This window comes from Protobothrops mucrosquamatus, unplaced genomic scaffold, assembly GCF_001527695.2.
Source record: "Protobothrops mucrosquamatus isolate PMUCROS unplaced genomic scaffold, P.Mucros_1.0 scaffold2944, whole genome shotgun sequence".
Classification (NCBI taxonomy): domain Eukaryota; kingdom Metazoa; phylum Chordata; class Lepidosauria; order Squamata; family Viperidae; genus Protobothrops; species Protobothrops mucrosquamatus.
In genome coordinates, this window is record NW_015388967.1 from 44,432 (window position 1) to 58,870 (window position 14,439).

The 14,439-nt window shown below is 35.3% G+C and overlaps 1 pseudogene; it reads right to left on the bottom strand.

The window, feature by feature from the left end:
• LOC107296718 overlaps positions 1-6,740 on the bottom strand; it is a 12,247-nt pseudogene extending 5,507 nt beyond the window's left edge.
• Between the last annotated feature and the right edge of the window lie 7,699 nt (positions 6,741-14,439).

Genomic DNA, 14,439 nt, shown 5'->3' on the forward strand with positions numbered 1-14,439 from the left:
ACCAGAGTCTCTGGGTTCTTGGACTTGAGAACTTGGCAACACAAGGAACTAACAGCCAACTGCCAGCCATCAATACACCAATCAACCAGTAGGAAAGCACCACATAAATATGATGCATAGAATAGACCAAAGCACGTGTTCTGCTAGAGAGAAGTTCCCTGAGGATGGGGGCTCCAGCACGAGTCTGAAAGCTCAGAAGAGTAAACCTCTAGTACTGGTGACTGACCCAGATTGGATCTTGCAACATTATCCTGGGACACATATGAAGCTTCCTTTATATGGTATGGATGTGTTTCCTAGACCAATGGTATGAAAAAGAAGCAAAAGGTACACCTTTCCATACTTGTATTGTTTTTCTCCTGAATATAAATGAGCTAAAATGAAGTCAATTTAAGAAAACACTTTCTGGATTCAAACTATTTCTGTTTTTTGTCTATGGTGAAGGCTTGATATTCTATTCCATCTGGGTTTATCAAAGACCCTCTTTGATCAATTTCCCATTTCTTTAATCCTCCTGAACAGGTAAAGAGAAGAAGTGCCACTTTTATTATATTTTTCTCTCTTGGACTTGAAGGGGAAAATGTCAGATTTTTCTTGTCAGTTTTACCTGGTTAAAACAAACAAATAAAACCCTACAAGTCCATTCTTGAGGTGGCCAGCAATGTACTTACTAAAGGAAAAGAAAATTCATTATTCCACTCTTCTATCAATAAACTTGTCAATCAATAAAAGACCAGCTTTTCACTGTTCTACTGGTAACCTTTTTCAAAAAATGGCAATGGAAGTCAATGATCAATGAGTACAGGGGAGAGATCATTCCTTCCATAGGCCACAGTAACTAATTGCAGTGGACATGTTTGCTTGCAAGGAATTGAAGTACAGCATATAAAATTGACATTATGGCTTGACTTGGTACATGATGGAAAATATTATTCTTATATGAAGCCAAAAAATGCAGACAGGGTTACATTAGCTGCTGGCTGTGGGATGGTTATGTGCTCCTATCTCCAGAAATATGGTTATCAAATGAGTCATCACATGACCACACCCAATTTTAGATCTGCTAACCATATGATCCCAAGACACTACAACTGTTGTAAATACATGTCAGTTGCCAAGTGCCTGAATCGCAATCATGTGATCACAGAGATATTGTCACAGTCACAAATGTAAGGACTGGTTATAAATCACTTTTTCAGTGCTGTGATAACTTTGAACAGTCTCTAAAACAACAGTTGTAGTCACTAGGTATTGAATCTGACCCAAGGGATACTTCACTTATGGAAAAGAATGCTTTCATTTACCTGTGATGGGCAGATTTCACAATAATGGTGGGATTTTTTTAAAAAAAAAAATCAAGGCCTGCTGGAAGAGTTTTAATAATGTGTTTATTAATATTGCACAATTTGTTCCCATGATTGTAAAACTTAATTTTCCCCCATTGACTGCCTCACAAAAGAGTCATTTATTTTCAAGAAAGAAAATAATCCTCAACCATCAATTAAGTTGGTGGTTTCTCAGCTTAGCTGGATATATAAAAACTCTCTAAATAAAAATGGAACTTGCATGATCTTCATCCATATGGAAGACAACTTCTGTTCCCCTCAACCATTGTTACCTTGGCAGTATATTAGCACAGCACTATCACTGGGAAGCAAAAGCTTCTACTAGAATATGACTATACAGCAGATGTCAGCTGCCTAAAATTGATCAAATTTATGTTCTGTTAGTTTGCAATATGGAAGGCCTCTGCACACTAATCACTTGAGCTGTCAGATAGAGATAGCATGATTAATTTTCCACATACTAGGACTTTTCTACTGCTGCTACCCTGCATAAGAAACTGAAAGTTTACTCTTTCAGCACAGCTGGAAAGATACCTTCAAAACTCTTTTTCTCTGAAGAGTTTTACAACTACAGCCAGCTACCTTTACAACAGAATTGGCTTATAACTCTATAATAAACTTTTAAGACGCAATTTTTAATATTGATAATTAAAATGTGTAGATAAAACAGGTGATAATATGCAATTATAGTGTAGTTTTCAGTATTAAGGAGCATGGTGAAAAACAGTCTTTGATGAGACCGTCCCAACAAGCAATTCAGATTTTAGTGAACATTTAATTTAACTTGGCATTTTTTAAGAGAAGTTCTAAGATCTCTTACTTAAAAATGTAAAGTCCATATAAATGCAAATGACATATATTTTATAAGCATTTCTTGATGTTTTTGACTTTGGTAGAATCCATATAATATGTCATCCAAACCATTCAAGTTAGTTAGTAAAGAAAGACCCCTGGGCCATTGTTCTGACCAAGAGTATACTTAACTGAATCAAAAGTGGTTACAGAAGTAGCAAAGCAGAATCTGCCTAATTGGTGGGCAAACAATATACTTAAACTTTCTTTTTCCCCAGGACTTCCCCCCATGTTATCAGTCCTTGACCAACTGAAAAGTTTCAGGTTGTTTGAGTAACAGACTCCCTGTGCACGCCTGCTTTGTCTCCACATTCTTTTAGGTGAACTTGACACATCTCATTTGCTGGGTCGGCACTGCTTGGCTCCCAACCCCCCCCCCCCATATCCTCCCACAGTCCATTCTCCTCCCTCCCCCCCCCATTGCAAAAAAATGTCAGGCTGATAGGATGTGAAGCTATGCTAGCAGAATGATGGCCGTGACATAATAATGCTTTTATATAGACTACAAGTGAACTGGTTCATCAGGGTATATTAAGGCATATTATTTCTTCTTGCATGGGTTCACACAATAATATCTGCATAGGATTAAATATAATCATCAAACCTGAAAAACTAATTAAATAGATAAGAATGGGGGCATTCTTCAAATTGCATCCTACAATATAGGAATGTCCTTGGACAGGCAAAGGGACAGAAAAGTCAAGAGGCATGCAATGCATCAATGAGGCGGCAGAGTTTTGGTTATAGGAGTGAGGTGGGCCCTACCCTGACCATCCCCTAGAGTACACCTGGGTATTCTATGGCCTCAGGCCACATCCAGCCTTTTAGCTGTCCCTGTCCAGCCTGCATAAGGTTAATCAGAAACTAGAAATCAAATGTAAATAAGTGAACATCATTCAAACAATACAACTGCACTGCTTTTATTCTGAAGGTAACTTTTTTTTAATTTACCTATATGCCAGTATCTCATGTGGCTCCTTGGGGAAATTAATTCCCCCCCCCCCGCCTTACAGAAAAATTTATTGTAACAGTCCTTTATAGGCTTAATTATAATGTTTTAGGAAAAATAACATTTAGCAAATATTTGATCAATACCAATACTGATGTCAAGCTACAAAACCAGTAGTGGGATTCAGCCGGTTTGCACCAGTTCAGCAGAACCAATACCTAATTTTTTGTTCAGTTTGGTGAAGCTGTTAAGATAAATCTGGGTTTTCTGGAACTCGTCTGGTTTTTGTTCAACTTCCTTCGAGACAGGAAAAAAAAACCCTCCCCAAAAGTCCAAGAGAGGAGTGACGAAAACCAAACGGTGACACGGTGCCTTCGATCACACCATTCAGGCAAAAACTAGGTGGTGCTTCTCAGAGGTAATTTCAGGAATAGATGCTTCATCTCTCTAGTTTCCTGATTGGTGCATACGGAAAAGGGGGCAAGGCCACCAAGTACTACCTTTTGGTATACTGTTTTTTATACTTAAAACGGTCATTAGGGTAGAGAACTGGTTGTTAAATTATTTGAATCCCACCACTGTACAAATCCTACTGTTTTTAGGACCACTGTAATGCTTCTAGCTTGTCTACAATATGGGTGGGGGTAAAGAGTGAAGAGTTTTGGATCTACGGGTATTCCTTATCAACCTGAGAGCCGAAGCCATTGAAGAGTTGTTTTGGCTGACTGAAGTTTCTTCTCATAACAAATGCTGGAAGATTTGTTGAACAATATGACCTGAACTGTCAGAAAGGGGAGGGAAAATTTAACTCTTTTAATTATCTGTTTCCTGCTATATTCTCAGAGCTAGCTTCTTTTCTATCTTACTGGTTTGCTAATGCCTAATAAAGTTTACATTAGAGAACAAAATGTCTCTGGTGTTTTGCTTCATTGGGCTTCTCAGCTGAAACTTGACAACTGGATTTTTCTCATTATCTTCCTGATAAAAATGTGATTTAAAACTAAGCATTTTTAAAACATACCTATATGATATATCTCATATTAGAATTATTTGGGGTGGGGGAAAAAGCATTCAGAACCATGGAATGTATTAAGCTAGTCTATTACTCATATGTTTAAATTTCTAGCCTAACTGATGATATCTGTCTAATTAGACTAATGTTCTAAAAATAGAATAGAAGTTGACTAACATAATTTTCAATAAAATAAAATCCTCAAAAAAAGACCACTTAATTTTCTGGGCACTTTACTGGAACATTAAATTTTGCATAAACCTTTTCTCCTTGTTCTTCTTGGGCAATGTTTTGTTCCTGCATAAGAACAGAGGTCAAAATTAAGTACCGGTAGTTTATTTTTATATGAGGAGGTTTAGCTCAACTCCATGACGTTATAGTGACAAACCCCTAAAATAATTTTCTTAACATTAGCAATTTTCTGCATAGAATTTCACTGATATTTTATGCCAGGCAAGCAGCAAAGCAAATAGACAAGGACAATGTCCAATGTTTATAGCAGCAGCAATGAAAAGAAAGAGAAGGTGATATCAGATGGACAGAAATGTATTTAATAAATACATTATAATAATGCATAAAAGAGAGATAGTTTGATGTAGTAGTTAAGGCCCCAGACTAGAAACCAAGAGACCATGAGTTTTCATCTTGCCTTTGACATAAAGCCAACTGAGTGGTCTTTGGCCAATCCATTCTCTCACAGCCCTAGGAAGAAGAAGGCAATTATGAACCATTTCTGAAAATCTTGACAAGAAAATAGCAGAGAATTATCCAGGCAATTGCCAAGCTTCAACACTGACTTGAAAATAGAAAAGAGAGGAGAGAGGAGAGAGAAAAGGAGAGGAGAGGAGAGGAAAGAAGAGAAGAGAAGAGAAGAGAAGAGAAGAGAAGAGAAGAGAAGAGAAGAGAAGAGAAGAGAAGAGAAGAGAAGAGAAGAGAAGAGAAGAGAAGAGAAGAGAAGTTATGATATTGCAAAATAAATGATAAGGCTCCCTATTTTACATTCAAGAATTCCAAATTTTCTTCTAATATTTTGATGGAAGCATTCTCTCTGGGTTTCTTAAAATTAGTAAGCCAAACTAAAGTTCTAAAAGCAGACATTTCAGTAGAAAATGAAAAAAATGCTTTATACAAAATCTGGTGAGGTTTGCTAGTTAAATGTTGCCACTCTGATCTAAAGGATGACACTATGCAGTATCACTTCTGGCACCATCAGTTACTGACATCTAAACTTTCATCACATCCTAGTAATGAATCATGCATAAGGAGCTCAGGATTCAAGACACCTGAAACACAGAAGCACCATAGACATATTTTAGCACTTTGTGTCACAGGTGACAACCTACATTCTCCAGGCACTTGGAATCAGACTACACACACCGTCTCACCCTTGCTCCTCGGGGGTGTAGAATGCCAAAATAGAGAGTTAAAGACCCTCCTGGGTAAGCTATGCCAAAAGACACACCTACCCTGGCCCCAATTACTACCCATAGCCCCATTCCATCTTAGAACCCAGCCAAGACGGGACCTGGGCATCTTCCCCTTTGAACTACTGTTTGGTCACCCACCTGACACACACTCCCTGTGCCTAAAGAGAGGGGAGGTGGTCCTATCTTCTTATCTTATAGCCCTACAGCAGCAGCTCCAGGAGTTGTGGAAACAGAGTGACTTGATGCAGACCCTGGCATTGGAAGAAAACCTGCATCCCTTCGAGTCAGGCAACTGGTCTGGATAAAGGCCTATACCAGAAAATCACCATTACAACCTAAGTGGACCATTCCCTTCCAAGTCCTGTTGACAACACACATAGCAATAAAAGTTGCAGAAAGGAACTCCTGGATCCATTGGACACATATAAAACCTGCAGTGGTGGACTACAGCTCCACTATTGAAGCAACACCAAAAGTACCACCTATAATACTCAGGAGGGACCCGGAGACCAAAGAGTAGATCTTGAAACACCTTTCTGAAACTGAACAAAATGGGGGAGGGGAAGGGCAAAACATCTGACTCTAAAATTGTAAAAATGTTTATAAGAATGAATTGTATGTTCATGTGTATTGCATTTACCACTGGATTTATGGAACCAAAACTATTCCTAGAAAAAGGAAATATTTGGGAATACCTAGCAAGGGAGGTATTAAATACTACAGACTTCTGCCTTGCAGAAGAAAGGTCAGTAAAAGATATTCTGACCACCTTTCTAATGGGGTAGCACTAAGACCAGAAGCCATCACCAGTGACACAAAACTCAGGGATTCCCACTCAATGCCACATACACCAATATTTTTGATTGGGCAGACAGTACAGACACAAAGGATGAGAGCATGTATACTCTTCAGGTAGCAGCTGTCATGCACTCAGCAACATGTTTTACACTGATAGGGCACCACACATCCAGATTTACAGAAAGCCATAGCCTCAACAACACAGAGTTAATTTGCAACCACACTGAAGCCATCACCTTCTCTTATAGCCACATGAAGTTTCCACCAAGATGGTTCCTGCTCTGTGGGAAAAGGGCTTACTCCTACTTACCAGCCAACTCTACAGGAGGACCTTGCACACTTGGGTGACTAACCATGTTGATGCCCTCACTGCGTAGGCAGCAAAGGAGAAGCTTCCAAACTTTGGCACCTGACTGTGATTCTAAAGTCTCCCTTCTCACTAAAACAGAATACATTGCATTGGCTGTTTCACTAGTGGGAGTGCCAAGACTGGGGTACGCAACTCCAGGAACCTCAACAGCCTGGCATGCACCGTAGATAAAAGTTTGAATACCACCTCCCACGCCCTGGATGCCTTAAACAAAGAATTAAGGAAAGTCAGAGAAGCAACCCTCAAGAATCATGCAGCCATTGATTACTTATTATTAAGATATAATCATGGCTGTGAAGAATTCTGTGGACTTTGCTGTTTCAACCTATCCAACCAATCTGGATTAATTGAACAAGACATCAAACATCTGAAAGAATTGGCACAAAATATTGGGCACAACCAATCATCCTGGAACCTCTCCTGGCTCTTTTCATGGTTACCAGACTTCCATTGGTTGAAAATTCTTATTGCTAGTATAGTCACAGTCATAGTAGGTGGAGCCATCCTTTGTTGCTTATGTCAATTAATTCTTTTAGACTTACATAAATCCTGGCTGGAAGAGCCCAAAATGGGGGAGTTCCTCCCAATAGTTTCCATTGGTTATTCCTCAGTGATAATGATTTAATACAATTATTTTTAGGTTAACAGAAAGCTTCATAATATTATATGAAGCAGTCACTGCAGATTGAAGTCCTTGAAATTACCTGATTCTGGTCTCTAGTCTCTGTTCCATTAATACTTTTTATTATAAGAATAAAATCTAATGCAGATTAAACTTAAAGAAAAAAGAGAATAGAAAGAAGGAGTAAAAAGTGCAAGAAAAAAGAAAAAAGTAAAACTATAATAAAGATGGAAAAAATATATAGTGTCTCCAACTTTCATCACAAATTTTTAAATAAGTGATTCTTCACCCCCTCTAAAATTACTAACATTTATATTTTCATCAATATCCCATCTCTTATCTACAAACAAATTGATAAAATATCAACTTTTCACTCAGAAGTGAGCAGAAACTTCATAAAGAGTTGCCAGAAGTAATAACATATCTTGTTTTAACTTGATTTTAAAAACCATTTTGTTAGATATGTCATATTGAGAATATGGATAGATACAAACCCAGGTTATGCCCAAAAAAACCTTTGTTATTCTCAACAAAAGCATTTTATAGAAGAAAAATAATACGCAAACAAAAATGACTGTATTAAATCAAGAAAACTGGCGGCAGAAGGACATAAGTGTCAATGGTTCACTTATTTGCAACTATTCTTAAAAATTTAAAATAGACAAAAGAATTTATGGTTTCAAATACACCGTAAAACTGAGTTTGAAACAGAATTGTATACAGGTGATGAACATGTAATTGTTAAAACATATAAACTTTTATTGAAATTTGAAACAAAAAAAGAACGAGTGAAAGAATTTATGATAAAGTGGGCTAAAATTTTGGCTATAATATACAACTGGAACAATTAGAAACAATGTGGTTGAAAGGACTGAAATTTACATTATACTATAATTGGAAAGAGAATTTTTATAAAAATTATGTACTGTTGATATATGTCACCAGATAAATTGTCTAGAATGTATAAAAGCACTTCAAAATGTTGGAAATGTGAACAAGGGACATTTTCTCATGTTTGGTGAACATGTAAAAAAGCTACAAAATTTTGGATTCAAGTATACACAGAGAATTTTAAAGATTAACATGTATGTGAGACCAGAGATTTTTCTTTTGGGATTGAAGGAAAAGCAGTTGGGAAAAAATCATGGAACTTTGTTTCTGTACATCTTGGGTGTCAAACTCGCCATGTCACATGACATGTGGTGACATATCGTGACTCTTTTTGCATTGCCAGCAATGGGGTGGGCACGACTTTGGTATGATGAAACCGGCCCATGGGCCGGCAGTTTGACACCCCTGGTGTACATGATAAGAGTATAAGCAAGATTGTAAAAATGGAAGGATTCAGGATTATCCACAATGGACAAATGGCTGGTGAAGATGATGGAACTTGCTTAGATGGCTTGATTAACATCTTGAATCAGAGACAAAACAATATCTGTGTTTATTGCAGCTGGAAAACCCTTATGGGCTTTTTGTGTAAAACAGAAACAAATGAACTTATGATTTATGGTTTTGATGATTAGACAGGATAGATTATAGAATGAAGAGATTTATGCTGTAACCATAGAACAAGAGTTAAATTTGTAATTGTACTTATCTGATACAAAGAAAATCAGAAGCTACTTCTCTGTTTTCTTTCTTTTTTCTTCTTCTTTCTTGCATTTTTAGCTTTCTTTTTTATTTATTTCTTTGTCTGACACTTACTTTATACTAGTTGTATTAGTTTTGGTCTTCTTTGTTAAAAAAAATCTTTAATAAAATTATATTAAAATATCTTGTTTTAAACATCAAATAAATCTACATTATGTTCCTTTTATTTCTAATTTTTAAAATCTTTAATTCATTTAAATATTATCATCAGATTTGAATTAACTTCATTTCTTCTTTGTCCATCCCCATTTTCAATGCTTCAATGTCTTTTTTGTAAATCAAATAGGAAAAAAATATGATTTGTCATTTGTATTTCCCTTTTAAATTTTAAAACTTCAGCACGTTTCATTTGCAAATCTAGAGAAACATCTTTTTGCAAATCATTCTCTTAGCCTGTTAGTTGTAAATTCACTTTCAATACCATCTCTATCTTGTCAGCTAAAATTTCTTCTACATCTGTCATTTTTCAATGGCATCTTTTGGACATAGTCTAACCATAGAGACCTCATTACTGATATTTTTGATATTGACTATTTTTTTGATTCTATTCTGAAAAGTCTCCTTCAACATTTTTGTTACTATATTACATTTTGCATATTTTCTAGGCTTGTATATCTGTCCTCTACAAAAAAAATGTTAATCCCCTACAGTACCGGTATCCAGTTTTTGAAATCATGAAATTGCTTATTTTTGCTATTTGTTTTAAAAAAAAAAAAATCTGTTTTGCATAAGAAGCTATTCTTTATAATTGATTCCAAAATCTTGTGAAAGTTTCAATATTTCTTTTTTATTATTGGTTTTATTCATTTATAACATAAAATGTGAAAATACAAAAGCAAATAGTAGGGGACAACAGTAGAAAAAGGAAAACAAAAAGGTGTGAAGAAAGGGAGGGGAAGAAACAAAAGGCATTGACTTCCGACTCTCTCTGTTGCAGTAAAATCAGACATTAAAATCAAATCTCAACTTTTTACATTTCTATAATAATATGCACTAGCCATTTCTGTATTGGCAAATCAGTCTAATCGGCAATATTTCAATTTTATCTAAACCTTTAGTCCATTTATAACTTTCTAAGATCAAAATCTTATTTAATTTTTTGCTGTTTATTTCTTTAAATTCTTAAGTTTATGATTAAAATTTTCTTTCATTCAGGATTGAAGGCAGACTCTCCCAACTTTTTTAAACTTTTCTTTCCAAAGCTTAAAACAGTTAATGAGAAATTTCTGAAAGATCAGAAAGTGAGGTTTGGAGACTTAGTGTCCTTTAAAATTCTGGTTGTGAGCAAAATGCTAATCCCGTCATCTCCTGGTGCTCAAATCCACAGAAAACTGCTTTCCTACAGTCTCCTCATGAAAAGTAGCTCCCTGGAACACATACACTATGGGCAATCTCTTATCTTCTCTTGATCTGGAGAGGTTCCAAGGAACTGATCTACTTACCAGTTCCTTGATCTTTATGGCGGTCTTCAGCTCCACCGTCACATCTTCAGTTCACCATATCTCCCCTGCAAATCCCAGCCTTCCATGCTTCCTAAATTTGTTTCATAGACAAACAGATCTCACTCCTTAGCTTTGTTGAATTGACTTTTTGAACTGGGCCTCCTTGTTTTTAGCTTATAGTTTTGACCTAAGAAATTACAAACTATCCAGGAAGTTCTTATTCTTCTATTCAGTAAATGAAACCTTGCACTAATCCCAGCTAACAAATTCATGTTGTATTACTGATTCTTGGCAAAACCTCTGGCCAACAGATCTGGCTGGGCAACAGATTTGGCAGAATCTCAGGTTGACAGAAGAACTTTGCATTTGAGAAAGCTGAATTACTTTTAGTTCCACAAGCCTGCTCATATGTGAAATTCTCCAGAAATTTTCTACTTTCCCAGAAACTTCCTAGTATATTAGATCCGCTTGGTAACTTTCTGATCTTTAGTTTCAGAATATGAGAAACAGTATAAATTTGAAATTTGATGTGCAGAGAAAATGTTTTAAAAACCCTTTCAATAGATGGGTTGCTTACATATTTCTGGGCTCCATTAGTAAAGTCACACAATACAGTCTGATCATAGAATTCTGATATACAGCCTGCTAAATTGACTGCTTTGATTGAAGAAAAGAATACAATTAACTTTGTTTCTATTTGGGAATCACTTTTGAACTTTGTGCTTATGCTTAAGGCAGGAAAAATGATTTTTGGTTTTGCTAATTAGATAGATTTGTTATTATAAAAATTTGGTTATATGTTATTACCTTATTCTACTGCAGGGTCCCCAACCCCTGGGCTGTTGCCCACTACTGGGCCATGGAATTGAGCTGAGTGAGTGGCTAGCCAGAGTGCCTGCAGGCACATGCAGCTCAACTTATGTGAACAGCGGGCCAGCGAGCATTTGTGCATGTGCACACCAGCCTCCACTCACACAAGTTGAGCTCCATGTCTACATGCTGGCCCACTACTTGCACAAGGGTTGTGTGCATGTGCATGAGCAAGCGTGCCTGCCAGCTACTCATGTGGGTCAGTTTTCTTCTCCTCCTCACTGGGCCACCAAGTCTCAAAGGTTGGGGACCGCTATTCTACTGCACTAAAAAGAGTCAGAAGTCAAAGGTGTTCTCTTTTTTTCCTTGTATCCTACATTTTTTCCTCTTTCCCTTCTCCTCTCCATTTTTCCTAGTATTCTCATTTTAATTTGTATTTCTATATATTTTGATGAACCAATAAAAAAAATGTAACCAGAACTTTGATATGCAGCCTTTGAAGACATGGTCTTTTATCAATGTTTATATAAAATCTTAAATAGATGACTTAAAAAAAAGATTAGGAACACAGTTAACCCTGATTATTTCTGATATAGGAAGCCATGATACAAAATGATGCAAATATTACTGAATAACAGAGACTAAATATTCTTGTGATTATTGACTATTGAAGTTTTTATAATAAAATATTAGCTCACTAATCATTGCTATTAGGCATTTTTTCCTTATCTATTAATCTGATTCCAATGTATGCAGTGAAAACTGTGTTTTCTACCTCAAGGGCAACTTAAACATCATTGGTCTTCTTTTAAAGGATTATTTTCTTCTTTGCTTGGATTATAAATCTGTAATGTGAACAAAGAATTAAACTTATTAAAGCACCAGCTGGAACTGACTTGTTTCCAAAAACAGATTTTCATTCCTTCAAATATGCATAATCTGTTCATTAGATACATGGCAACATTTTTCCATAGAATGCTGGTATCGCAGATACGTTTTATGAATTCAATATTTTTGATATACAAGTCAGGTTATGGTAAAACAGACTAAGCAAAGAAATAATTTATTCAGAAGACACTTAAATACATCCAGCTAACAATGGGTTTACTTGAATGCTCTAAAGAAGTTGAATGAAGAAGGAATGACAATTCCAGTGAAATGTTTACTGTGAAAGCACACAAAGTACATTTTTTACCTGGAACATAATTTTATAAAGACAATGCTTTGAGAAAAATCCAGTTTTCAATAATAATATGAACAGTCTTTTCAACTCAATAGACATAGCAATCATCATCCACTGATTAATTGATAAGTCTTGGTCCATCACTTAAAAAGAATAATTCTATTTATTTTGGGCACCATTCATATGTATTAAGAACAAAATGGCTCATTGTTAATTATTCTTCCACGAAGGATGAATACACTGTGTTCCATTTAAAGATCACCTTCTTTCTAAACCAAAAGATCGAAACATTTTAATTCAGCAGATCATCTTTGGAAGAAAAAAGAAAAAGAAGCACTAAGATCATTTTGCTTTTCTTTACAGGAGACCAGCCTTGAAGAAATGATTGTAGTATTTGACAGTGCTTTACAAAGAACAGCAACAAAAAGAGGTAAACCTAGAATGACAAAAGACAACGACAAGACACAGAACGGGACATCCAAAATATTGAAAAGAAATAAAGATTAAATTGAAAATAAAAAGTGGTCTACCAGCCCATATTAAAATGGAGAGATGATTAATAGTCATAGACATAGTCCAACAAATAATAAAGATGCATTTTTATATGACAATCACAGACTAATTTATTGTATGTAGTAAATGGATGTTGGAGAGATATTACTTCAGTTTCCATCAGCCTACCCAATTTGTACTGTACATTATGAGTGAAGCTCAAACCAAAATGTAATTATCCTTAGGTATTTGCATTTTGATATCTCTGTGTTCTAAAATTTATTAATTTATTTGATTTATATAGCCATCCATCTCACATATGTGACTTTATAGCTTCCAATAAATAGATAAAACACATAAAAAATAAAAAATAAAACACAGCTGGCAGGAATCATAAAACCACTATTATCATAACCAGGAGTCCGGTGAGGAGAAGGGCGGGGTACAAATTAAATTATTATTATTATTATTATTATTATTATTATTATTATTATTATTATTATTATTATTATTATTATTATTATTATTATTATTATTATATTAAGAGAAAGTGTGAAGAGGAAAAGCAGATGTAATTTGGGAAATAACATACATAATGTATTTGGGAGAAATTCCATATAAAATATACAGTGTTTATAAAATGGCACACAACAAACATAAGGTGAAATGTGCATGAAAATGTGTGGATATTTAAGGACACTTTTATAAAATGCAAAATGATACATAGGATAAGATAAATTCAAGGTTAGAAGAAATCAAAAGCAATAGAAACTGAAATTGGCATATTATTTCATATTTGGCTCTCTGTGTGGATTGCATTGCCTATCCTCAGGGCTGAAAATCTATTTTCAGTTGATAGCATACAAATTCTTAAGTACATTCTGGTACAGCAAGATTAAAAACTGTCTAAGTAATGATTACAAAATTACTTGGCTTTTTTTATGAGATGGCTTTGCAAATTATAAAGATGCCTCTTTACATATTTTCATTAAATTAGAAGTGCAAACATTGGGAAGAAATGTAATGGACTCTTATTCAGGCCTAATATGCCAGACTTCCAATGCTTTTGGCAAATTTTTCCTGATTTTTATGGTAATACATAACACTATTCCATCAACATCAAACAAATACGGGTCTGTGCATATTATGCAGAGCAAATCATTAAAACAATCAAATTTTTCTGCACAAGCTTGCCAATTTTTTGTTCCCATTATAGTAAGTGAATGATTAAAAGTGTTCCCAGTTCAGTGGGATGGTCTTTCTCATTAACATCAGCATTGCTCATTATGATCATATATTTAACACAAAGGAGATCTTAAAAAATACTTTCCTAATGACTTTTTTCTTTTTGTATAGTAGTGTAATTCTTTTTCACATTCTACCCTTGTTCGGTTTTCAAAGACTCTTGAGATTTGTGCTGATGAGAATTCAGAATTAATCATTTCACATGAGTACATTTTCTCAGAATGAACAACTTGGAGGT